The following is a 27,895-nucleotide window of genomic DNA, read 5'->3' as shown; positions in this document are numbered from 1 at the left end:
TCCTTAATAAATATATTCATTGACAAAACAATAGAATTTCCTGGTAACTTGTGACCTTATTAAGATCTCTTCCCCAGTTGAGAAGCTAAAATAACGTGTACATTATCTGAGTTTGTCAATTTAATGATTGGTGTAAATAGTATTCATAGAAATACATAAATTGAGAGTATCTTATTATTTTGCTTTATGATTTTTCAGTTTACAGCACCACTTTTGCCAGTTTTATAAATTGTTGATGGGAAACAGAAATGAATTTATAACATTAATCCTTTCTCCTTAGCTTCTCTGCTTTCGTTCTGATATATGTTCTCCGGATTGTAGCATATATTTGTGCGGCGGTGGAGTGACAAACTAACCTTGACCTACTTATAATGAAATGTGTTGTCACTCAGGCTCAAGAAGTCATTAAAGCTTGACAGCCTTGCCTCCTGCCAGCTTTCCCCAAATCCTGATTGAAGAAAACATCTACCAGAATTATTACTTTGTTTCACTTTTTTTTTTTTTAAATGACATTTTAACTAATTAAACGTAACCTGTTGGATTTTAGTTTTGGCCCTCCACAAGCCACAGGTCAGCCCATTAAGAATTTTCTCATTGACAAGACAGCTTTGTTTCATATGGATACATCTTCATACCAAAATAATGTGTTTGGAAAAAGAAAAAAAAAAATCCAGTTCATCATAATCCCTGAACTCTGGCTTGGTGGTTTTTTTTTTTTTTTTTTTTTTTCTTTTTTCTTTTTTTCCAAGCTTGTGGTTTCCTGGACAATAATCCATTAAATCTGAAGGGAAAAGCAGATACAAACTCTCACATGAGTCTAGAGGAAAGTTTTCAAGTAATAATGCTTCTAACACAGATTTTTAGATTGCATGAATTCATAATTACAATCAAAATGCAATACCGCAAGCTTTATCTTGAATCCAAAATGAAGAAGATATTTGTATACACAAGGTCTATATATCAAAGAAGAAAGGTTAAGTCAAACAAATGAAATGAGTTTAATTTAACTAGATTTGCCATTCTTATGGATCAAAGAGAGATGAAGCAGGTCACAGTGAGTGGCTGGGAATCATAAACTAAGCTACAATTTTCATCCATCCGCTATCATCATATTTTTAGACATAAAAGAACTAGAGAAAGAAACAAAGAGTATTTGAAGTTATTCCCCCCCCCCAAATAGCACTTTATAATACTCGTCCTGTGGAGACTTCAAATTTAACTTAATAGTATCTGTGGTTGGCCTATAAATATGGCTAAATGGCACAAATAAAATACAATATAAGAAAACAAAAGGAAAACATTATGAACATTTCAAAATATATTCCAACAACAGCTGCATTATATAGAATATATTGAGTTATAGATCTGAACCATCCACCACACAAACTTTTGTATCATTTTAGCAACCCACTGAAATTTAGTGGGGTGGGGTGGGGCGGTTAAATCATGCGTATTTGGCAAGAGATGGCAACATCATTAAACAAAAATTCATCGGATCCAGACTTTAGGAGAGAAAGCATTTCTTTGACCAAAAAAAAAAAAAAAAAAAAATTTATTGTAGCTTTGGCAACTGGTTGGGTGTGTGATTCTAAATCCTCACCAGATATATCCATGAGAGAAGACTTTAGACGATTCCTTACCATGAGTTTTGTCTTTTTATTTTTATTTATTTATTTGTTATGATTTTATTTATTTATTCATGAGAGAGAGAGAGAAAGAGACAGAGACTTAGGCAGAGGGAGAAGCAGGCTCCATGCAGGGAGCCCGATGTGGGACTCGATCCCAGGACCTCGGGGTCATGCCCTGAGCCAAAGGCAGACGCTCAACCACTGAGCCACCCAGGCATCCCAAGTTTTGTCTTTTTAATAGCCGAAATTTTTCAGAGGTCCCCACAGTCCATGCTAGGTCTTGACCTTCCTAAAATGCTTGTCTTACCCAATTACACTCTTGAACTCGCTTTTCTGATCACTAACTGTACCCCCAGCGCCCCTCGCAAACTACTCTGACATGACAAGTGTTATGCTGAGAAGAGAGAGCATCCAGGTGGGTAAGACCTGGAGCTGAGAACCGCTGCAGGATTTATGAGAGCTGCCAGGGTAAGTCACTTAGGAAAGCAATTCTGGTTTACTCAGAGAAAAATTATGTAACAGTGTAGGACTGAAAGCAGGACAACCAATTAGGAGGATACTGCTGGAGAAAATGTCAAGATTTGGTGATTAACTGTGATGTTTAAGGTGAGAGGGAGGGAAAATGGGTCAAATATAACTAACTTTCAAGGCTTCAAGATCGGATGTCTAATAGCAAATGATGTTGTCATCCATGAGGTCAAGTACAAAAGAGGCGAAGTGGCTGGAGATTCAAAATGACTGGATTTGGTTTTGAGTCTGTTGAATTCGCAGTTTCTTCAGCATATCCACGCAAATAAAATGTTCTTCCTATTATGAAGAAAATAAGCATATGAAGATGTTGTCTGCCTTTCAGAATATAAAGAGAAATTGTGCGGGGACGTGGGCTTGAGTTATGTTCTTGAGATATCGAAGTTTCATGAGAAATTGCAGTCCTTGTTTCTGAGGAATTTATGTGTTTTTTGTTTGTTTGTTTGTTTAGATTTTATATATTCATGAGAGACAACCAGAGAGAAGCAGAGACACAGGCAGAGGGAGAAGCAGGTTCCCTGTGGGGAGCCCGATGCAGGACTTGATCCCAGGACCCCAGGGTCACAACCTAGGCCAAAGGCAGACCCTCAACTGCTGAGCCACCTGGGTGCCCCTTGATTTATTCTTTAAACTATCAGTCCATCATATTTAAAAAAAAAGATAATAGTTCATGATTAGAGTGTAATATATATATATCTTCAAAAACGTTTTACTCTCTTATTATTTAGTAATATTCATATAAATGTTGTGATATTTTTAACATTGCATTAAAATCATTTAAACTACAATTTATTTCCATATATATCAGTGTTTAATAAGAAAGGAGTCTATAAAATCTTCTAGTCTATACAAATCAAGATCATTATAATGCAAACTCATCAGAAATAACCTCTATATTTGATATATGTTGAATAAATTAACATAAATAGAAAAGTTATATTATTTTCAGTCAAGTGCTTTCAGATGTTACTCAAGAGACTTCTTTCACAAAAAGACCATTATCCCATAACTTCATTAGTTTAAAGAGAACCTATACTAATTACTTCACTTAGCTTCCATCAAATGATTATTTAGCTACAACAAAAAACTCAATATTTTCATTATCTCGTTCTATAAAGAAACCAGAATTACCAACCCCTTAAAATGCCTTTTCCCTTGAGGCATAAGAATTCATATATTTTCCCAGGTTGTGCACCAAAAAGGATAAGATGCTTATCCTAATAAAGTCATCCAAATACTCAAGATGAACAGTTAATTTTTCTGTCCACTTTTCTACCTAGATTTTGTGAACAGAATTAAGTGTAATTTATCTTGCTGAAGCTTCATAAATGAATTAGAGAAAGTAAGTCAGGATTCATAACAACTGCAATCTTTTAAAACTTACTTGTCCAATGGTTCTGGAATATTTCCTGTACGTATTTGTATCAGTTGAATTCCTGATATTTTATTTTTGTCAGTTGACTTCCTGGCCACGTGAGAGATAATGAGAGAATTGATAGGTAAGATGCCAACTTATTTGAGAAAAGATTACTGACCTACATTCTGTTCTCCAGCAGGCATATTTAGTTGCTCATTTAATTTTGTTATTAATTTTACGACTCTCATCACACCGCATTATAATCACATGCTAATATTTCTAATTCTTCTAAATAAGCTAATGCCTCCTCCTTCTTATCAGATCATGGCAAATTGGGCAAAATAAAACAATTACGTGAATGCATGATATTGAACCCTGAGCACTGCATGCATAAATGTTTTTGATAATTCACTAACTCGCAAATGAAACGAGTACAAAGAGTATCTGCGGATCCAACTTTGCATGTCTTTAGCTGAAGACGAGCTTGGATAGACGTGAACATCCCAGTCAATGCACTACTTCTGGGTCAACTAAACCTTTTGATGTTGGTACATTGTATTGACCACATGGTTTATTCATCCAGGATCACAAATGTTCTCTTCTAGTGAAAACATGATGGAAAAAATAAACGATGGAGGAGGAGATGATTAAACCAGCTGGGATACACCATCAAATGAATGGTGAAAACCACTGCGTGTCACTCATTCAACTGGAAATGCCCCCTTTTCCCGTTGTCCAGTGCTCACTGCTCGCGGCTCACAAAGGTTGTCCAGGTTCACTGCCAGTACCTGCGACTGCGCTGTCCTGTTTTATGGGAGGCGGCACAGGACTGTGACTCGTTGTAGGGGGGTTGGTTCTTAAGATCACCTTTGGGTGTTGGAAGCCTGATTGGCCCCACCATCTCCTAACCGGATGATCTGTGGGAAGCTTCTTAACCTTTCTAAAGCTTCGAATTTCTCATCTTAAAACCTAAATATAAATAACACATTTACACGATTGCTTCTGGTGCTAGTTCAACAGCAAAGCTCTGCTCATGGGAACGCAGGTGACCACATAATCCAAGTTTTCAGACCGCAGAGTAGGACCCACAAGCAGACCCCATCATCTCAAAGGATCAGGCCAAAGGAAAGGGCCCAAACCCTGGGCTTAACTCTGGGCATGTTTACCTCTGCTACAAAGCTACTGCTTTCCCAGCGTTTTATTTAGAGTCACACGGGGTGTTCCTCTACGAATAGCTATTCGAGGAGAAAAAAGTCTCAAGCTTGATTTACAGAGAATTCTGTAAACATGCCGGCCTACTTGCGACGTGGAGAGGTACAGCTATGTGGCAGCAGTGGCTCCGAGAGACAGTGAAGGAGGATTATCACTGCCACCAATTATTAGAGCCTCCTGGCAACACATAAACACAAAGACAGCGATAGCTGATACTTCCCTCCAAAGTGGGAAATAAAAAAATATATATTTTCTAGAAAATTATTTCTCTTTCCTTTTGCTTTTATTGATAGAATTATATAAAATATTTTCATGGTGTATAAATTGCCAGTTTGGGCTTTCAATTCTGCACCCGGTTCCAATGGGGGTGGAGCGGTGTTGGGGAAAGGGGTGATTCTCCACATATGGAACAAATAACTCTCCATACCCAGCTGGGTGTCCTACAATTATAATGCTATCTACAGGAAATAACACCAGACTCCACGGGTTAAGTGCTAATACCCTATGACTGACCACCCCCCACAAACCCCATCAGACACCAGGTTGTCTCCTGGGCTCCTGACCAACCAGGTATAGATTGAAGGCTTCATGACCTCATCCTTGGGTTGAGGAGCTCTCAGAACTCAGAGAAACATTTTATCGGTTACCAGTTTATTCTTTATTATTACCAGTTTATCATAAAAGCATATAACACAGGAAGCCAGATGAAAGAGATGCATCGGAGGAGGTATGAGGGACAGGGGCAGAGCTTGCAGGGCCTCTCCGGGTGCACCACTTTCCAAATTTCCACCATTCCTGGAAAGTTCCAATGTTTCCAAATGTTCACCAATGGGGAAGCTCCCTGAAACCCTGGACTTTTGGGTTTAGTTGTTTTTTGTTTGTTTTTACTTCGTTACATAGATATGCTTGATTAAACCATTGGGCTTTGCTGATTGGTTGACTCAATATCCCTTTCCCAGGGGTGTGGAAACAAAAGTTCCAAGCTTCTGACCAGCTGGTTGGTTCTCCTGGCAAGTAGCCTCCAACCTGGAAAGTCACCATTTAACATAACAAAAGACACCCCCCATCCTTCTCAGAATTCTTAGAAATTCCAAGGTTTTTAGGAGCTCTGGATTGGAAAAGGGGACAAAGACCAAATATATATTCCTTATTATATCACAATATCACATGCCTACCTACGCTTACAGATAATCCAGATGAAACCCTCCCAGAATGGGAAGAGGATTTTACTTTCACTAAGAAATCTAAGACTCGGTTCTAGATTCAGTAACTGAGGAGATTTTGAATTGGTTTCTTTGGAAACATAATTTCTGTCAGATGATGAAGCTTAGACGTAAGATTTAGGGGGGACGGGGGTTGATAAGGTGGGAGTCAGAACCTCCTGCATTTTCTGTTGAAAAGGAAAATTCCAGGTGCTTCTGTTACTGTCGAGCTTGCACATCATGCATGAGAACGTGACCAGCGGAAGCCCCATTAATCAAAAGCACTCATTGCAGAGAAGTAGAGACAGCAAAGGATTAACTCCCTAGATGGCAGGGTCAAAGCGTTGGGGCTTCGGCAGTTTGGGCCACGGTGCTACGAGCGCTAGCTGTCCAGATGCAATGTTGGTCGCTGCAGAATCCTTAGCATGCGCACCTGCTCAGACTCCTTTATCCCATCCAACTCTTTTGAGATTCTGTGAACCCTCTCATTATTGCTTAATATACTTTTTATATTTAATTCATCCATTGTTAATTTCTGCTTCTTGCAAAAACAAAGAAACAAACAAAAAAGAAACAAAAATGGGGGCACCTGGGCAGCTCAGTAGGTTGAGCGTCTGCCTTTGGCTCAGGTCATGGTCTCAGGGTCCTCGGATTGAGCCCCTCATCAGGCTCCCTGCTCAGTGGGGGCTCTGCTTCTCCCTCTGCCCCTCACTCCACTCCCTCTCTCTCTGATAAATAAATAAAAACTTTGAAAACAAAACCAAACACACACACACACACAAACCCCCACAAACAAAAAAACAATAACAATTTCCTTTTTTAAAAAATTATCAGTCTTGCCAAAATTACACTTAAAGGGAAAAAAACTGTTTTAGTAAGAAATTTATTTTTCACACTTTAAATTATTCTGTTTTACGTTTGTTATTTTATTTCTCCTTATTTATTTGCATTTACAATCTTAATATTTTCTAGTTTTTTTATATGAACTACTATTCCTTTTATTTTCATTCTTTTCTGATGAAAGCATTAAAATCAATTTCTATCTGTCTCTCTCTGTCTCCCTCTCAGGATCCTTCAGTGGTCACTTTGGATTTAGTCTATGTATTTGGAATTTACTACTTTTAATATATTTTCCTTTAAATATTTTATGATTTGTCACATTTTCCTGTGTAAGCCATGAGTTTTTTAAAAATATGATTAATATCTACACATTAACATATTTTATAGCCTATTATTTTTCTGCTTGTGAGCTTAATTTCTTTGTAATCATCGGTCATAATGATTCTGTGAGACATATTGAGGCTATTTTTTATACAATGTTTCGATTTATTTTTAAAAATATTTTATTTATTTAAGCGAGAGAGAGCGAGAGAGAGCACGAGTGGGGTGAGGGGCAGAGGAAGGGAATGTCAAGCAGACTCCTCACGGAGCAGGGAGCCAGACTTGGGACTTGATCTCACAACCCATGAGATCATGACCTGAGCCTGAACCAAGAACCAGTCCCTCAAATGACTGAGCCACATGATATTTTTATTTTTAATGTCAATGTTTATAGGCTATGTGTCCAAGGCAATTGGATACAGTATGAATCTGTTAGGGGAACTCTTCTTCATTACTACTTTCTAATCAAACTTTTGGTAGTAGGTTTATTCTAATTAGCTACATCTATCAGCTCTCAAGATACACACAAAACCGTAATTTTAGAATAATTTATTTCTTTATTTTTATTTTTTTTTTAATTTTTTTTTTTAATTTATTTATGATAGCCACAGAGAGAGAGAGAGAGGCAGAGACACAGGCAGAGGGAGAAGCAGGCTCCATGCACCGGGAGCCCGACGTGGGATTCGATCCCGGGTCTCCAGGATCGTGCCCCGGGCCAAAGGCAGGCGCCAAACCGCTGCGCCACCCAGGGATCCCTATTTTTATTTTTTTAAAGATTTTATTTATTTATTCATGAGAGACACACAGAGAGAGGCAGAGACACAGGCAGAGGGACAAGCAGGCTCCACGCAGGGAGCCCGACGTGGAACTCGATCCCAGGTCTCCAGGATCACTCCCTAGGCCAAAGGCAGTTGCTCAACCGCTGAGCCACCCTGGCGTCCCTATTTATCTCTTTATTTCTGGCAAATTTTGACAAATAGGTATTAAGACTATATCAGAAATGCAATATATTCTTTGTAAATTATTTTTTAACTATGTGCTTTTTATCTTTTACCAGTTTTTTTAGTCTTAAATTATATTTGATCTGATATGAAATTGCCCAGTTGGGGTATCTAGTCCATATTTGCTTTCTGTTTACTTATTTCCCTTTAAGCTTAAGTTTTCTGTTTTCTTTTGCTTTGATGTGTTACTCCAAGACAACTCTTTGCTGAATACTTCTTAAAACCCAACCTGAGGGGCTTAGGGGGCTCAGTCTGTTAAGTGTCTGCCTTCAGCTCAGGTCATGATCCCCGGGGTCATCTAGCTCCCTGCTCAGCGGGGAGTCTGCATCTCCCTCTGCCCTCTCCCCCTGCTGTGCTCTCTCTCTCTCAAATAGATAAATAAAATATTAAAAAAATAAATCCCAATCTGAAATTTGTATTAAATTTTAATATGCATTTTGTCAATTTAGAAAAAAAGTAGATCTAAATAAAGTTTTTTTGGTCTTGTTTTCCATATAATGGTTTCCTCCTAGATTAATTTTACTTCAGCTAAAGTAGTTTTCAATTTCTTTCAGAGCATGTTCCTAGTGATAATGTCTTTGAATCTTGTACACCTGAAAAATACATGCGCATATGTAGTTTAAAATAAGATTTATTATGGAAACTCATGTTCAAAGTTGTTTTTCCTCAATATTTGTTTTTTTTTAAATAATTATCTTCTTTCATCCAGTATTTTACGTAGATGATTGATGAAATATAATCCTAGATTTTTATAGGATATACAGTTTATCTTTGAAACAGTTATTTTCAAGTTTTAATTTTTAGAATCACCACCAAGGGTCATTTTATTTTTATTTTTTTAAGATTTTATTTATTCATGAGAGACCCAGAGAGAGGCAGAGACACAGGCAGAGGGAGAAGCAGGTTCCCTGTGGGGAGCCCGATGCAGGACTTGATCCCAGGACCCCAGGGTCACAACCTAGGCCAAAGGCAGACCCTCAACTGCTGAGCCACCTGGGTGCCCCTTGATTTATTCTTTAAACTATCAGTCCATCATATTTAAAAAAAAAAAGATAATAGTTCATGATTAGAGTGTAATATATATATATCTTCAAAAACGTTTTACTCTCTTATTATTTAGTAATATTCATATAAATGTTGTGATATTTTTAACATTGCATTAAAATCATTTAAACTACAATTTATTTCCATATATATCAGTGTTTAATAAGAAAGGAGTCTATAAAATCTTCTAGTCTATACAAATCAAAGATCATTATAATGCAAACTCATCAGAAACAACCTCTATATTTGATATATGTTGAATAAATTAACATAAATAGAAAAGTTATATTATTTTCAGTCAAGTGCTTTCAGATGTTACTCAAGAGACTTCTTTCACAAAAAGACCATTATCCCATAACTTCATTAGTTTAAAGAGAACCTACACTAATTACTTCACTTAGCTTCCATCAAATGATTATTTAGCTACAACAAAAAACTCAATATTTTCATTATCTCATTCTATAAAGAAACCAGAATTACCAACCCCTTAAAATGCCTTTTCCCTTGAGGCATAAGAATTCATATATTTTCCCAGGTTGTGCACCAAAAAGGATAAGATGCTTATCCTAATAAAGTCATCCAAATACTCAAGATGAACAGTTAATTTTTCTGTCCACTTTTCTACCTAGATTTTGTGAACAGAATTAAGTGTAATTTATCTTGCTGAAGCTTCATAAATGAATTAGAGAAAGTAAGTCAGGATTCATAACAACTGCAATCTTTTAAAACTTACTTGTCCAATGGTTCTGGAATATTTCCTGTACGTATTTGTATCAGTTGAATTCCTGATATTTTATTTTTGTCAGTTGACTTCCTGGCCACGTGAGAGATAATGAGAGAATTGATAGGTAAGATGCCAACTTATTTGAGAAAAGATTACTGACCTACATTCTGTTCTCCAGCAGGCATATTTAGTTGCTCATTTAATTTTGTTATTAATTTTACGACTCTCATCACACCGCATTATAATCACATGCTAATATTTCTAATTCTTCTAAATAAGCTAATGCCTCCTCCTTCTTATCAGATCATGGCAAATTGGGCAAAATAAAACAATTACGTGAATGCATGATATTGAACCCTGAGCACTGCATGCATAAATGTTTTTGATAATTCACTAACTCGCAAATGAAACGAGTACAAAGAGTATCTGCGGATCCAACTTTGCATGTCTTTAGCTGAAGACGAGCTTGGATAGACGTGAACATCCCAGTCAATGCACTACTTCTGGGTCAACTAAACCTTTTGATGTTGGTACATTGTATTGACCACATGGTTTATTCATCCAGGATCACAAATGTTCTCTTCTAGTGAAAACATGATGGAAAAAATAAACGATGGAGGAGGAGATGATTAAACCAGCTGGGATACACCATCAAATGAATGGTGAAAACCACTGCGTGTCACTCATTCAACTGGAAATGCCCCCTTTTCCCGTTGTCCAGTGCTCACTGCTCGCGGCTCACAAAGGTTGTCCAGGTTCACTGCCAGTACCTGCGACTGCGCTGTCCTGTTTTATGGGAGGCGGCACAGGACTGTGACTCGTTGTAGGGGGGTTGGTTCTTAAGATCACCTTTGGGTGTTGGAAGCCTGATTGGCCCCACCATCTCCTAACCGGATGATCTGTGGGAAGCTTCTTAACCTTTCTAAAGCTTCGAATTTCTCATCTTAAAACCTAAATATAAATAACACATTTACACGATTGCTTCTGGTGCTAGTTCAACAGCAAAGCTCTGCTCATGGGAACGCAGGTGACCACATAATCCAAGTTTTCAGACCGCAGAGTAGGACCCACAAGCAGACCCCATCATCTCAAAGGATCAGGCCAAAGGAAAGGGCCCAAACCCTGGGCTTAACTCTGGGCATGTTTACCTCTGCTACAAAGCTACTGCTTTCCCAGCGTTTTATCTAGAGTCACACGGGGTGTTCCTCTACGAATAGCTATTCGAGGAGAAAAAAGTCTCAAGCTTGATTTACAGAGAATTCTGTAAACATGCCGGCCTACTTGCGACGTGGAGAGGTACAGCTATGTGGCAGCAGTGGCTCCGAGAGACAGTGAAGGAGGATTATCACTGCCACCAATTATTAGAGCTTCCTGGCAACACATAAACACAAAGACAGCGATAGCTGATACTTCCCTCCAAAGTGGGAAATAAAAAAATATATATTTTCTAGAAAATTATTTCTCTTTCCTTTTGCTTTTATTGATAGAATTATATAAAATATTTTCATGGTGTATAAATTGCCAGTTTGGGCTTTCAATTCTGCACCCGGTTCCAATGGGGGTGGAGCGGTGTTGGGGAAAGGGGTGATTCTCCACATATGGAACAAATAACTCTCCATACCCAGCTGGGTGTCCTACAATTATAATGCTATCTACAGGAAATAACACCAGACTCCACGGGTTAAGTGCTAATACCCTATGACTGACCACCCCCCACAAACCCCATCAGACACCAGGTTGTCTCCTGGGCTCCTGACCAACCAGGTATAGATTGAAGGCTTCATGACCTCATCCTTGGGTTGAGGAGCTCTCAGAACTCAGAGAAACATTTTATCGGTTACCAGTTTATTCTTTATTATTACCAGTTTATCATAAAAGCATATAACACAGGAAGCCAGATGAAAGAGATGCATCGGAGGAGGTATGAGGGACAGGGGCAGAGCTTGCAGGGCCTCTCCGGGTGCACCACTTTCCAAATTTCCACCATTCCTGGAAAGTTCCAATGTTTCCAAATGTTCACCAATGGGGAAGCTCCCTGAAACCCTGGACTTTTGGGTTTAGTTGTTTTTTGTTTGTTTTTACTTCGTTACATAGATATGCTTGATTAAACCATTGGGCTTTGCTGATTGGTTGACTCAATATCCCTTTCCCAGGGGTGTGGAAACAAAAGTTCCAAGCTTCTGACCAGCTGGTTGGTTCTCCTGGCAAGTAGCCTCCAACCTGGAAAGTCACCATTTAACATAACAAAAGACACCCCCCATCCTTCTCAGAATTCTTAGAAATTCCAAGGTTTTTAGGAGCTCTGGATTGGAAAAGGGGACAAAGACCAAATATATATTCCTTATTATATCACAATATCACATGCCTACCTACGCTTACAGATAATCCAGATGAAACCCTCCCAGAATGGGAAGAGGATTTTACTTTCACTAAGAAATCTAAGACTCGGTTCTAGATTCAGTAACTGAGGAGATTTTGAATTGGTTTCTTTGGAAACATAATTTCTGTCAGATGATGAAGCTTAGACGTAAGATTTAGGGGGGACGGGGGTTGATAAGGTGGGAGTCAGAACCTCCTGCATTTTCTGTTGAAAAGGAAAATTCCAGGTGCTTCTGTTACTGTCGAGCTTGCACATCATGCATGAGAACGTGACCAGCGGAAGCCCCATTAATCAAAAGCACTCATTGCAGAGAAGTAGAGACAGCAAAGGATTAACTCCCTAGATGGCAGGGTCAAAGCGTTGGGGCTTCGGCAGTTTGGGCCACGGTGCTACGAGCGCTAGCTGTCCAGATGCAATGTTGGTCGCTGCAGAATCCTTAGCATGCGCACCTGCTCAGACTCCTTTATCCCATCCAACTCTTTTGAGATTCTGTGAACCCTCTCATTATTGCTTAATATACTTTTTATATTTAATTCATCCATTGTTAATTTCTGCTTCTTGCAAAAACAAACAAACAAAAAAGAAACAAAAATGGGGGCACCTGGGCAGCTCAGTAGGTTGAGCGTCTGCCTTTGGCTCAGGTCATGGTCTCAGGGTCCTCGGATTGAGCCCCTCATCGGGCTCCCTGCTCAGTGGGGGCTCTGCTTCTCCCTCTGCCCCTCACGCCACTCCCTCTCTCTCTGATAAATAAATAAAAACTTTGAAAACAAAACCAAACACACACACACACACAAACCCCCACAAACAAAAAAACAATAACAATTTCCTTTTTTAAAAAATTATCAGTCTTGCCAAAATTACACTTAAAGGGAAAAAAACTGTTTTAGTAAGAAATTTATTTTTCACACTTTAAATTATTCTGTTTTACGTTTGTTATTTTATTTCTCCTTATTTATTTGCATTTACAATCTTAATATTTTCTAGTTTTTTTTATATGAACTACTATTCCTTTTATTTTCATTCTTTTCTGATGAAAGCATTAAAATCAATTTCTATCTGTCTCTCTCTGTCTCCCTCTCAGGATCCTTCAGTGGTCACTTTGGATTTAGTCTATGTATTTGGAATTTACTACTTTTAATATATTTTCCTTTAAATATTTTATGATTTGTCACATTTTCCTGTGTAAGCCATGAGTTTTTTAAAAATATGATTAATATCTACACATTAACATATTTTATAGCCTATTATTTTTCTGCTTGTGAGCTTAATTTCTTTGTAATCATCGGTCATAATGATTCTGTGAGACATATTGAGGCTATTTTTTATACAATGTTTCGATTTATTTTTAAAAATATTTTATTTATTTAAGCGAGAGAGAGCGAGAGAGAGCACGAGTGGGGTGAGGGGCAGAGGAAGGGAATGTCAAGCAGACTCCTCACGGAGCAGGGAGCCAGACTTGGGACTTGATCTCACAACCCATGAGATCATGACCTGAGCCTGAACCAAGAACCAGTCCCTCAAATGACTGAGCCACATGATATTTTTATTTTTAATGTCAATGTTTATAGGCTATGTGTCCAAGGCAATTGGATACAGTATGAATCTGTTAGGGGAACTCTTCTTCATTACTACTTTCTAATCAAACTTTTGGTAGTAGGTTTATTCTAATTAGCTACATCTATCAGCTCTCAAGATACACAGAAAACCGTAATTTTAGAATAATTTATTTCTTTATTTTTATTTTTTTAAAGATTTTATTTATTTATTCATGAGAGACACACAGAGAGAGGCAGAGACACAGGCAGAGGGACAAGCAGGCTCCACGCAGGGAGCCCGACGTGGAACTCGATCCCAGGTCTCCAGGATCACTCCCTAGGCCAAAGGCAGTTGCTCAACCGCTGAGCCACCCTGGCGTCCCTATTTATCTCTTTATTTCTGGCAAATTTTGACAAATAGGTATTAAGACTATATCAGAAATGCAATATATTCTTTGTAAATTATTTTTTAACTATGTGCTTTTTATCTTTTACCAGTTTTTTTAGTCTTAAATTATATTTGATCTGATATGAAATTGCCCAGTTGGGGTATCTAGTCCATATTTGCTTTCTGTTTACTTATTTCCCTTTAAGCTTAAATTTTCTGTTTTCTTTTGCTCCTATGTGTTACTCCAAGACAACACTTTGCTGAATACTTCTTAAAACCCAACCTGAGGGGCTTAGGGGGCTCAGTCTGTTAAGTGTCTGCCTTCAGCTCAGGTCATGATCCCCGGGGTCATCTAGCTCCCTGCTCAGCGGGGAGTCTGCATCTCCCTCTGCCCTCTCCCCCTGCTGTGCTCTCTCTCTCTCAAATAGATAAATAAAATATTAAAAAAATAAATCCCAATCTGAAATTTGTATTAAATTTTAATATGCATTTTGTCAATTTAGAAAAAAAGTAGATCTAAATAAAGTTTTTTTGGTCTTGTTTTCCATATAATGGTTTCCTCCTAGATTAATTTTACTTCAGCTAAAGTAGTTTTCAATTTCTTTCAGAGCATGTTCCTAGTGATAATGTCTTTGAATCTTGTACACCTGAAAAATACATGCGCATATGTAGTTTAAAATAAGATTTATTATGGAAACTCATGTTCAAAGTTGTTTTTCCTCAATATTTGTTTTTTTTTAAATAATTATCTTCTTTCATCCAGTATTTTACGTAGATGATCGATGAAATATAATCCTAGATTTTTATAGGATATACAGTTTATCTTTGAAACAGTTATTTTCAAGTTTTAATTTTTAGAATCACCACCAAGGGTCATTTTATTTTTATTTTTATTTTTTTAAGATTTTATTTATTCATGAGAGACCCAGAGAGAGGCAGAGACACAGGCAGAGGGAGAAGCAGGCTCCATGCAGGGAGCCCGACGCGGGACTCATCCCTGGACCCCGGGGTCATGCCCTGAGCCCAAGGCAGATGCTCAACCACTGAGCCACCCACGCCTCCCAACTAAGGGACATTTTAAATATGTTTAGGCCTCAACCTAAAAAAATCTAATGTCTTTGATTTTCAGTGAATCCTCTGAAGCAGTGTATCTGAAATTCCATAGGCAATTCTGCTATAAAACTATTATGTGTAAAACAATGCGCAGAAACCATTAACATTTTTTCTGCCTCCTAAAATAGCTTTTTTTTTTTTTTTTTTTTTTTTTCATGTATCCTGTTGAGACGATTTTATACTGTCTCATGTCATGTCTTTGCACTTTCCTCAGACCTATGAAGAATTTCTGCAAATATCACTTTGCCTTAATTTATTCTTTTCTTCTTTTAGGCTAAAACAATAGTTAGAAGCTGTGGGACTCAGTTTCCTCTTGATCTTTGAGAACTGTTTCCTAAAGATTTTTTTTTTTTTTAATTTATTTGAGAAAGAGAGGGAATGAGAGGCAGGCAGAGGGAGAGGGAGAAGCAGACCCCCGCTGAGCAGGGAGCCCAATGCGGGGCTGGATCCCAAGACCCTGGAATCATGACCTGAGCTGAAGGCAGATGCTTAGCTGAATGAGCCCCAGGTGCCCCTAAGAACTATTTCTTAATATCAGATTTACCTGCTATCTGAGAACCTGAAATTCTCAAACTAAGCACATTCCAGCTCCTTTATGTCTAAATTTTCTTGTTTTTTTTTTTTTTTTTTCTCCCTTGATGTTATTGTCATTCTTCTCTCATTTTACTCTACGCAACAAGGAGAAGCTGGGCTGCACCTACAACATGCCTGGAAAGCCCCCTAACCTGATCACCCAGTTCATTCATTGTGTCTTCTACTTTCCACGTTGATGCCAACAGCAGTATTGCTGTCTCTACTTCGCAACAATCCTCTCGACTCTAAAATTTCCTGCCAAAGTTATCCTCCCTTTTCCTTTAGCTCTAGCAACACCTCAATTCCACCAGGCTCCTGCCAGCATTGTGCGCAAAGATCTCTAAACTCTGATGAACTCTCCTCTCCACTTTCTGTTCTAGCTGGAGGCTGCTCCAAACGCCACTTCCACATTTCTAGTTCCAGTTTTATCTTGTTGTTGTTGTTGTTGTTGAAGTGGAAGCATATTTTTTTTTTTGATACCACGATCTGGGTTAGTTATCTATTGTCCTACAGTACAGTACCCCCAACAGCAATCGGCTTGATGGGTGATTTGGCCCATGACCTTTTATGACTGCAATCAAGGTGTTGGCTGGGGCTGCCATCGTCTAAAGACTGAGACGAGATGAGACTCTGCCTTCAAGGTGACCGATTTGCTCACACGACTGTTGAGTTGCTACAGGTTCCCGGCACGAGGACTCAGGTCCTCCCCACGGTCCTCTCCACGGAACCCTTAAATGTGTTCAATGTGTTCATGACATGGAAGTCGTTTTGCTCAGAATGAGGACTCTAAGGGACAAAGGCAGAAGCTCTAATGCCTCACAGGCCACACCTATCAGCTGCCACAATCCCACCACCTACTGGCCCCCGCTTGCCCGTGGAAGGCCGTTCCTCATTGTAGGAGCAGCCACCCTGGTCATCACAGCCAATCGCACAGGGCTGAACCCTGTCAGTTCAGGGACGTGCACCTTTCTGACAGTGCTGGCTGCCTCCAGCAGATGCCCCTGGAAAACTCTGTTGGTGCTGCTGCTGCGTTTCTGTGTCCTGGAGCTGGGCATTGTAGCTGAAGGTGGCCACTTCCCTGGGCTTCCAGGCCACCTTCAGCTACACCTGGCCAGGGAATGGGTCATAGAGGTCTCTGTGGGACAGGCCCGGGTGGGTACTTGAACCCAGGTGAGGATGTGCTCATGGCCACCAGAGCCCCTGCTGAAAGCCCCCCAGCTGCCGCCTGAGCCCCAACACCTGCTGTTCCTCAGAGCTGAGCTCAATGTGGCCCCCAGGGACTCTTCTCCAACACCTGGTCTCTCTGTGGCTCTACTGTCTCCCCACTCCTGTTGCTGTGAGTTGGCGTTCCCACAGATCCCCTCTCTCCCTCCTCCCCTCCCACAGATCCCTCCTCCAGTTATGCACACACGGGCACACACGCACCAGCATGGAGACTGACCTCCTCTTGGTATCTTGGAAACATCCTCCAACATTGCTGTTCTGTTATCAGTGAAACGGTGCCATTCGGCTGGGGTCACATCCATCTGCGTGTAGTGACTAAAACTCCACGTCCCATCTGGAACTGCCTGTCTGGAGATCCTGGGCAGATCGTGGTCGCATGTGTAGTCAGACGACAAGGCAGGGCTCTCTGCCCATTCCTCACACTTAACGACCCGATTTGGTTTCTCAAGATCCTGCTGCTAAATGAAAAGCCATTAAATAAAAATATTTTCTTATTTTGCTTTGATGTTGGGGTTGGGGGGGACCATGTAAGAAAGTGAATAGCAAAAGGTGAGGATCACTGGAGACTGTTTTGGAAGCTAGTTATCACATTTATAAAAACAGCAATCTTTCTCGCATGATGGTTATCAACACTAAAGCAAACGGAGACATGGATACGATTCAGCTTTCTTTATTAATTTAAAAAGTGAAATTAGAGTCACTTGAACAAATAACTGAGAGCTTCATGCCTCCCCATGGCAACATTTGCGGTATTCTTACCATACTCCACATATACGGTTAATTTCTTTATGTGCAATTTTATTTTTGTAACAAACTAATTAAATGCTGGCATGCCTACAAAGACATATCTGTTTGCAAAGAAATAAAAATTAGTAAAAAAATAAAAAAATAGAAAAAAAAGAAATAAAAATTAGTTTATTACTTAACATTCATGAATGTATTCTGACACTGGTTCTTTGGCAGCAACTGGGTGTGTCCTACAACTCAATTCAATTGCGACACTAAATACCTAGAGTTAGTAGCGTCAGATCCCACAGGTTGAAGGACGAGGCCTCCAACAAGACTGCTCTTCCTTCACGTTCTAGCCCCAACTGGGTTCCCCAGCAGGACGGGTTCTCTGCTTTTATCCAATTAGGCTACACATCCCAGGAGTCTCACGATCCCCCCACTTTGGGTTCTGTGACTTGCTAACCAAACCCATAGGGCTCCCTGAAAGCGCTATACTTATTACAGTTTTATTGCAATGATTATAACTCAGGAACAGCCAAATGGAAGAGATCAATAAGGCAGGGGGTCTAGGGAGGAGGGTGGTGCAGAGCTCCCGTCCCCTCTGCTTGTAGAATCCAGGGTGCCATCCTCCCAAGTCATCAATGTGTTCAGCAACCCAGAACCTCCACTGAGCTTCAGTGTACAGAGACTGTATTTGGGTTTTGTTGAGTAGGAATGATTGATGAAATCACTGACCACGTGATTAAGCCTAATCTTCAGGGTTTAAGGGATGGGGCTGAAAGTGCCAACCCTCTGAATCAAGTGCTTGGTCTTTCTGACACGGCCAGCCTCTCCCTTGATGCTATCTAAAGACTCATCTTGAGTCATCTTTGAGCACTGTCAACTCAAGTATGACCTAAAGGGGCTCATTGGGGCAGTCCAGGTGGCTCAGCAGTTTAGTGCCATCTTCAGCCCAAGGCCTGATCCTGGAGACCCAGGATCGAGTCCCATGTCGGGCTCCCTGGATAGAGTCTACTTCTCTCTCTGCCTGTGTCTCTGCCTCTCTCTCTCTCTCTCTGTCTGCCATGAATAAATAAATAAAATCTTTTAAAAAAATAAATAAAGGGGCTCATTGTAAATACCTGATGGCACCCCTATCACTAGGAGATTCCAAGGGATTTTTAAGGAACCCGGGACAGAGAACACATATATTCTTTATTATATCAAATAGATAATATAATAACCCAACACTTTCCAGTTTCCCTTTCTATTCTGCTTTTCAATAGTACTTGTTTAAAAATATCAAATAATCACAATTGATCAACCACTGTGATGCTATGATGTCTTTGTTCTAGGATTCTGAATACAGAACATAAAAGATATTACATGACGAAGCCTTCATTTCCTTCATAATCCTCCACTTTAAAGAAAATGGATTGTATAAATATATTTGAAGCTTGTTCACTTTGCTTTCCCTATCAATATGTAAACACAAAGTATACTTCCCTTTTACAGAGAGCGGCTGATGACAAATTGTTTTTTGTTTTTTGTTTTTAAACAAAAGGGGGATGTTGGGGTATTTCGGTGATTAGTAACTTACACCCTGTGAAGAATGGAGCCCTTCTAAGAAAATATCTTAACTTTTTATCAAAAGGAAATTTATCTCACATTTCTCTTGATAAAAATGTTAGATGGTAACCCGAGTCCTTTACATTCATTGATGTTGGAGATTCTTTGGCTAAGGCAGGATTTAAAAATAACTCGAAAGCTATTTTAATGTAGTCGAAGGTTTTTATTTTTAAAAAGTCATTTCTTGCCTTCCTCTGGACTTCAATTCACAATGATCTTCTTTTAACTTGGAGTCAGTCCTGCATAATGCAGAGATTGGATATGCCCTTTAAAGACACTCAAACCTGAGGTTCTTTGATTTTAAAATATAAATGCAGTGTTATTTGGTGTCAGAGCCGCTTGTTTTCTCCTCCTCACCCCGTCTTACAAAGGATACCGACTTAATCCTCACACAGAATCCAGCTCCACAAAAATCTGGCTCCAATTCTAGCTCTTGGAAAGGAGACTCAATACTTGTCTGACTCTGAATCACCTCAGCTTTGTTGTTCATCTCATCTGGCTCTTGGGTTTTAGACACGCAGAGTCTGGGTTTGTGACATTCGTCATGTCCCGCCTGAATTTCTAGACCACCCGCGGCATCGCCCAGATTCTGAGTTGTGTGCCCAAATCACCCACCAACCAGCACCCAATGAAATCACTATGTCATTAGGATGTTTTATTTCACCTTCATTTAGGAACTCACCATTCACACTAACCGTTCACATCTCAAATTTGACTTTTTTTCTCGTTTTCAAATTTTATTTAAATTCCATTTAGTTAACGTACAGTGTGATATGGGTTTTAGGGGTAGAATTTAGTGATGCATCACTTATGTACAACACCCACCCAGTGCTCATCACCAGCGCCCTCCTTGATCCCCATCACCCGTCTAGCCCCTTCCCCACCTCCCTCCCTCCAGCAAGCCTCAGTTTGTCCTCTAGAGTTCAGAGTCTGTTTTAGGGTTTGCTTCTCTCTCTCTCTCTCTCTCTCTCGTTTTCCCCTATGTTCATCTTTTTTTGTTTGTTTCTTAAATTCCACATATGAGTGAAATCACATAGTGTTTGTCCTTCTCTGACTGACTTCACTCAGCATAATCCACTCTAGCTCCATCCGCGTCATGGCAGGTGGCAAGATTTCATTTTTTCTAAATATATATATAAATTTTCCCCTTTCTTTAGTTTAATTTCTTCCTGTCTTCCTCTTCTGCCCTTGACTGGATTGAACTTTGGTTTTGCTTTGATCTTGGTTGATGAAACACACTTTTTACTAATTCTCTTCTTTCAGTCTCATCTACTGTTCCACTCCCCTAATTAATATCAGTAGTTATCAGGTGTTCCATCATTTTTTAGGGCTGAGCTGATTCTTACAGATATCAAGTGACATAAAAATTCTCATCTTTTAACACATAACACACATATTCCCCACTCCTATGTTTTCCTTCCACGTGGAAATTGCTCCATTCATGGCATCTTTTTCAGAGAAGGAATAGCTTTTCTGATTAGTAAATTTGAGAGAATTCAGCAGGCATCAATCAGACCCTTTTCCCTATTCCACTCCTTATTTGGAAGGAACTTTCTCCAGCAAGGGTTTTCTTTAGGCTACCATAATTCTTTGGGGAAGGTGAGGAAAGTTTCCATTGACTAGACTTGACTGTGACTAGCTATTGGATGAGATATTCACATCTTTGGGGATCCCCGGGTGGCTCAGCGGTTTGGCACCTGCCTTGGGTCCAGGGCGTGATCCTGGAGACCTTGGATCGAGTCCCGCGTCGGGCTCCCTGCATGGAGCCTGCTTCTCCCTCTGCCTGTCTCTGCCTCTCTCTCTCTCTCTGTGTCTCATGAATAAATAGGTAGAATCTTAAAAAAAAAAAAAAAAGAGAGAGAGAGAGAGATTCACATCTTTCCCACTCGGTTGCATATAAATCCCAGTCCTCCATGTGCTTCATGTAACGGTTTCTCATCTCACCAATAAAATGATTTCTGTAAAACACTAGCCATGCTTCTTTCCCTCCAGTTTGCCCATATGGTTCTAAAAGTGTATACGGTTGAGTGGGTTACCAGAGGTACCACACCAGATATGAAGCCTGCATAGACTACTGTATCCCATTATGACAAGGAATCCTTCAGCTCACCTGGGTCTGTGTCAGCTTCCTGCACTTATTAGTCAAGTCACTTTGGGGCAGGAGTTGGATTTATTTGCTAAATTTTCCTCCCCTGTAAATAACAAACAAAACCTGCCCTGTGGAAGTTTTAAAGTTGCATATAATTAAGAAAACACATATATGCACGATCAATGACATTAAAAAGATTAACCAGAATCCTTTAAAAATGTACTTTCGTTTAACAAATTGCCTTTGAGTGAATAATGTTAGTTCTTTCATCGTTAAGATATATTGTCTCATGAGGGAGTTTGCTACGAAAATTGGTTATTATACCAGAAGTTTCTAACTTCTGAGTCTACTGATGAAATTCACCAGGGTCCTTAAAATGGGATGGAGATAACATATCTTTAGTGTTTCTTAACTTAGAACTTAAATTAGCATTCCTTCAACTATGAAAGTAGGCAACAAACCACAGTAGTATCAACAGTAACTGTATTTTTTTCCCTTATAATCTTTGACATTTTCTTTTTTTTTTTTTTTTTTTTTACTGTAGCTCTTTAAAATTTTTGAAAGTTTGGTAACTTGTTTTGGCACTTACCTTTTTATTTTTATTTTTGTTTTTTTAGAGAAAGAGAGCAGGGAGAGGCATAATCTTAAGCAGTCTCTATGTCCAACACACGGAGCCCATCGTGAGGTTCAATCTCATGACTCCAAGATTATGACCTGAGCCAAACTAAAGAGTCAGATTCTTAAAGAGACTGGGCCACCCAGGCATCCCCATCTTTTGATTTTTCTTAAATCTCAGTTTCTATCGGAAAATGGCACCCCAGACGAGGACTAGCTCTGCGGGTTTGTTTTGGGAAGTGATCTCAGAGAACAAGGTGAGGGGCTGGAGAGAGAGAGAAAGAAGTGAGAAATGAAGGGAAGAGTGTACACAGCTGTGGGCAGTGATGCCCAATTCCACTGGCACGTTCTCACACAGAGCTAGTAGCCCTCGGCCTGTTGGTCAAGGAGCTGATTCCTAGCGTGTGAAGCATTAACCCCAGAACACCCCCAGGTTTTCTGACAGTCCTGTGACATTGTTGGGAGTCCCAATCTATTGACAGGTTAACTGAATTACTCCATAATATTGCTGCCTTGGCATCTCCATTTTGTGTGGCCAAGAGGCCTCAGGGACTTTGAGCTGACACTAGACCTCTCCCAAATGCCCTTGATAACATGCCCTAGATGACAGGTGGCAGAGTCACAAGTAATTTTAAGTTCCCGATGTGACTTCCCCAACACACCTGGTAATATGTAGCCTCTCTTGCCTCGCAGCTCCCTCCCCTGGTGTGTCCCTTGGATAAGACCCCCCGCTGAGCTTACAAAACCACTCTTTTTGGCTTTTACCAATTTTCCTCCAGCTTGGGAACCCCAGAGCACTCAACCCTACTAGAGGTCCTGCTGCCAGCTGTCTGCACCCTGCCTTGACCTCTCTGTGTGGCTCCTTGAGGCATCCCACCAGGACCTGTGAGTGATAAACTTCTCTACTTCACTCCCTTGCAGTCTGCTGTCAAACCTTGACTCACTGTCCAACACCCCAAGGCCATACTTAACCAGATGTTAGTTTAACAAAATCACAATACAACCATACATGTCAGAAAAACAGGAAGAAAAAAAAAAAAAAAAGAGGTTGTGAAGCTGAGGAAAGGCCCCATCTGGTTACAGCTGCATGAAACTACTACCACTACCGTCCCCGCAATGGCTGGGGTAGAACAAGGACTCAGAAGTGGGGAGACCGGACAAAGGAGATGACGTAAATTACTTTAGACTTAGAATTTTATATAATACATCTCCTTCCTTCTTTTTTATTTATCATATCAGATTCTTGTTTTAAGAACAATAAAATTTGCTTTATCTCCTCATTTTTGTCACTGATATTATCTTTCTCGGAATTTTACCTTCATACTCTTGAAGAAGCTTAGATTTCTTCTACTTGTTTTGTCAGCCTCGAGTCACAGTTATTATCATCAAGACATGCATTAAGCATTCTTATCTTTTCCTACATATTTGCCTTGTCCCACCCCCCCACTTCTTTTTGATGTATTATTTCTACATTGTCCTTGTGTGTGTGATGTATGGATTCCATTCTTTCATCCTTATCCCATCATGGTTTTAGAACCAAGAATCTTTTTTTTTTTTTTTTTTTAAGAATCTTTTAAATATATTAAATGCTCAGTGCCATTTCTTCTGCTAAATTTCTACAATTTCATTTGAATGGCTGGAGATATTCCTCTCGTCTTTCCCTAGAATGATTCATGTTAACAATGTTCTGTATGTTACTGCGTGTTCAAGTGATTTGTCTGTCGTTATTGCACATAGAAGACAAAATGCCTGGATATAAAATGTCTTTATTCTCATGATAATGTAGCCATCATTCCACTAATTCTGGTCTTTAAATGTTGTTGGATCCCACTTTTGCTTCATAATGAATCACTTCAAAATCTCAGTAGCATGCAGCAGTAAATCAGCATTATTATTATTTTTTTTTTTAATTTTGGTTGACCAGCCAATCATTCAGGGATCTACTCTGAGCTCAGCCAGGCGGCTCTGATGGTTTGGGTTGAGATAATTTTCATACCTAAGGGCTGGTTCAGACTCCTCCATCTAGGTTGAGCTGGGATGCAGTAGTTCTGCCCCACAAGCCTCCCTCTTCCCGGGAGGATCCATGCATCCCAGGAGAGACCAGGCTGGCAGCAGAGGCACGTCCTCATGGTGATGGTGACTGTGCACGAGCAAGTCTGTGCAATCATAGGAACACTTCTGAAGCTTTTAATCACATCGCACCAGTAACATTCCTTTGGCAAACGTAAGACGAGGGGCTTACTCAAATTCAACTGTTGAAGAAAAATATTCTACTGTTTTATCTTTAGAAACTACAAAATGATACAACAAAGAATCTGGATACAGGGATAGATGAAGAATTGGACCAATACTGAGATCTACCTCAGTGCAGTAAATAAGTTCTACGGTAGCATGATTTACTTTTTCGAATGAAATAGTTCGATCATGTATTTGGCTGCCCGAAGTATTACGTTTGTGGTCTTTAAAATCCAAAATTATACAACAATATGTCAGCTTTCCCTGGAGTACTATCTTCTCATAGGAAGTTTATCTTACTTGATTTCGGGAAAATATTCTTGAATTCACCAAAGTAAAAATCACATCAGACAAAGTTAAACAGGCAAGAGGGACTTTCTTCAAGGCTACTTACTACAAGGGAAGAACCACAGAACTCAGTCTGAGCTCAACTCAGCAGGAAGTATGCCCTGGAGAGTTATTTATGAGCTGGCATGGGGTGGAAGGAGGGAAGAGCACCTGTATTTGTTGGTTGGCTTTACTCAAATGAAAAGTAAACTTTCTGCTATCTCCTGACAGCAGGTAATTTTACAGCTTGGAGCAAAGTGCAAGGAGAAATTAAGCTCCTACCCTCCCAACAAAAGTGGGAGATCGGATGCTATCTTCCTTGATAGTTACATTTCAAAGCGGTGGTTCCCAGGTCATTGAGAAAGGCATTCCTGGGTTATAAAACCATCAAGATTATTTTTTTTTAACATCTTATTTAAATTCAATTTACCAACACATGGTATAACACCCAGTGGTCATCCCATTACTTGCTCTCCTCAATGCCCATCACCTTACCTCATCCCCTCAAGCCCTTCCCTTCTGCAATCCATTGTTTGTTTCCCAGTGTTGGGAGTCTCTCCTGGTTCATCTTTCTCTCTCTCTCTTTTTTTTTTTTTTTTAAGATTTACATCTCAAAAGGGCAAAGAAAGAATTTACAATGACACATTTTCTAAAGTAAATGCTCTAGGTCAGAGGCCTAGAGTCAGGAAGAAGCTTGTTTAAAGTTTAGTCAAACTAAGAGAAACATTAAGGCCTTTTTTGGTCAAATTGCATTTTTAAGTATTTGTCCTGTTCTAGTTATTTTAGTTCTCTCTAGCTTAGATCACCTTCTTCATGTACGCTGAGTCATTGAGTTCATTGGGGTTTAAAGCAATAGCTTTCCCTGCATTTAAAAAGACGTTCCATGGTTGTAAAACATATTTTGTCAACTACAAAGGAAAGTTAATCAGATTTTTTTAATTTACTTTTATAATACAATACTGTGATAACTTTAAGAGGAAGGCAGATAATTTTAAAGTAGCATTTTGAATCAAGACTAGCTGCATAGGAATAGAGCCTTATCATTGGATTTCGGGTCAATATTTTTCAATCCAACTGAGTACATCTTGCTGCACAAAGGATGCTCTAAATAAATAGAGTGACAAGGGTCCAGGTTCTCCTAAAAATACCCTTGACATAAACCATCAAAAGTGATGTTTGTAGTGGGATCTACTAATTTTGCGTCATATCGTGACTGCTAATTCAAAAAGTAAAGACCACTGAAGGACCATCCATCACTTATACTGTGAAGTAACACACATGAAAATATTTCAGGCTAAAGTCAAACTTTCTGGCTAAAGTACATGTGATGTGTAAAAGTAAGATGTGTGGATATGCATGCGTATTATTTTCCAAGCATCTATTTACGGGAAATTTAGAACTGAGATCATAGAAATTGCCAGAAATAGGCAAATAAACGCATGACTCTCTATTCAGAATAGTCTACCAAAAGGAACTGGTTTGAGAAGAACCTTTGATGCCTCACATGTGATATTCAAAGGTAAACAACCCTTACATTAGAAAGCAAGTTAAGTCTAGATAATTGCGATTTGATGTGACCCATACTGTCGGTCATATTTCTATTGTGATTCTCTTCTCAGATTATAAACCGGGGGTCACATCCTTGACTGAGGGGCACAGTGCCAATTGCTTGCATAGAACCAGAGGAAAAGGATATGCTTTACTTGAGCTACTTTTCAGGAAACTGATCTCCCTCCTGCCCCACGAAATTCAGGGCATCCACAATCTGTGTTAGCTCCCTGATGCCTTCTTGGGCTCTCATCCCATTCCTCAGGAATAATCCTCCACTACACATAGGTTATACTTGTCGCTCGTGAGGAACAATTAGTATTTCCTACTTTAATAAATTGTTAATTCACTGCTAAGAAATAGGTGACAATGTTGTACACTGTTAGGCCTTGTCACTCCAAATCATGGTATTTTTTTTTTTTTAAGTTTATTCTCAACAATCTATCAATGATGCTAATTTCTGTGGAGGGGGAATGTTCAGCCCTTGATGCTTTGATTTAATCCATTGGCAATATATAGAAAGAAGTTTTCTAGCCTATTCCAGGAAAGATATTCTAGAAGGACTGCATATTTTCATCATTTTTATATTATATAGATATGTCCATAGCTTGTGTTCACAATAAGATCATATCCAGATCCCCCATGCCTCTCTCAAAGTGTGTAGCTTTTGACCCATTATTGGTGGCTGTTGACAGTTGATTGGTTGATGGTAATGGCACGGCTTGAGGGTGCTCACACTAAATTTAAGCAACCAGAGAGTGAAAACACGTGTGGTCAGATCTGTACAATACTTGCTAACCATCGGAGCTTACCAGTTACAGGACATAATATTTCAGAGGTCAAGCTCAAGAAAAGTGTAATTGTCCCCATATGTGAAAACAAATATGTCACAAGTATAAATATCTAATGCAGTTTGAATTCCTTGATAGATTATAGGGAAAAATGTAATTTTCCTTAGAGGAATCTAATGTGCCATTGGACTACTGAGTGACTTTACTTTTCATTGTATTCATTGTATTTTTTTTAAAGATTTATTTATTTATTTATTCATGATAGATATAGAGAGAGAAAGAGAGAGGCAGAGACACAGGAGGAGGGAGAAGCAGGCTCCATGCTGGGAGCCCGACACGGGACTCGATTCTGGGTCTCCAGGATCACGCCCTGGGCTGAAGGCAGGTGCTAAACTGCTAAGCCACCCAGGGATCCCTTTTTCATTGTATTTATTTCAGTTATTTTCAAGTTATTCTGTAGTTATATTTTCTTCAAAAACCAACAGCTAATTCAGAGGTATTCACCACATCATCAGATATTTCTTTTCCTTCCGTGTAAGACATAGTCAAACATTGTGACAAAAATATACAGAAATATAAGACATGGGTTATATTTCATATCACAATATGAAACAAGTAAAATAACTGTGTGTATAGAATTTTGGAAGAGTTCATAGAAGAAATCTTGGCTTTATTGTCAAAATATATAGAGTACCACAACTGTTTGTCTTCCCCAACCTGTCAAAGTATCTGTCTTCTTTTAGGGGGAGGGGATTTCTTGATTATGTCAACTTCTTAGCTTCTCAGAGCCTTCCTGGTTTACCTGCTTCTCTTTCCCCAAAGAATCACATAGAATCCTGCATGATTCTTTACATATATAACTCAGATGACTTCACTTTTTTTT

General features: G+C 39.4%; 1 long non-coding RNA gene across 1 annotated transcript in view; it reads left to right on the top strand.

The window, feature by feature from the left end:
• Nucleotides 1-17,840, top strand: part of LOC111094208 — a 370,348-nt gene extending 352,508 nt beyond the window's left edge. The window contains exon 6 of the long non-coding RNA XR_005384872.1: nt 15,954-17,840. This is a non-coding gene — a long non-coding RNA (uncharacterized LOC111094208). The remainder of the gene's footprint in view (nt 1-15,953) is intronic.
• Nucleotides 17,841-27,895: the final 10,055 nt, after the last annotated feature.

This window comes from Canis lupus, chromosome 36 (genome assembly GCF_011100685.1).
Source record: "Canis lupus familiaris isolate Mischka breed German Shepherd chromosome 36, alternate assembly UU_Cfam_GSD_1.0, whole genome shotgun sequence".
NCBI classification, from domain to species: Eukaryota; Metazoa; Chordata; class Mammalia; order Carnivora; family Canidae; genus Canis; species Canis lupus.
The sequence above is the reverse complement of the archived record's forward strand: the minus strand, read 5'-3'. Positions and strand labels throughout refer to the sequence as shown.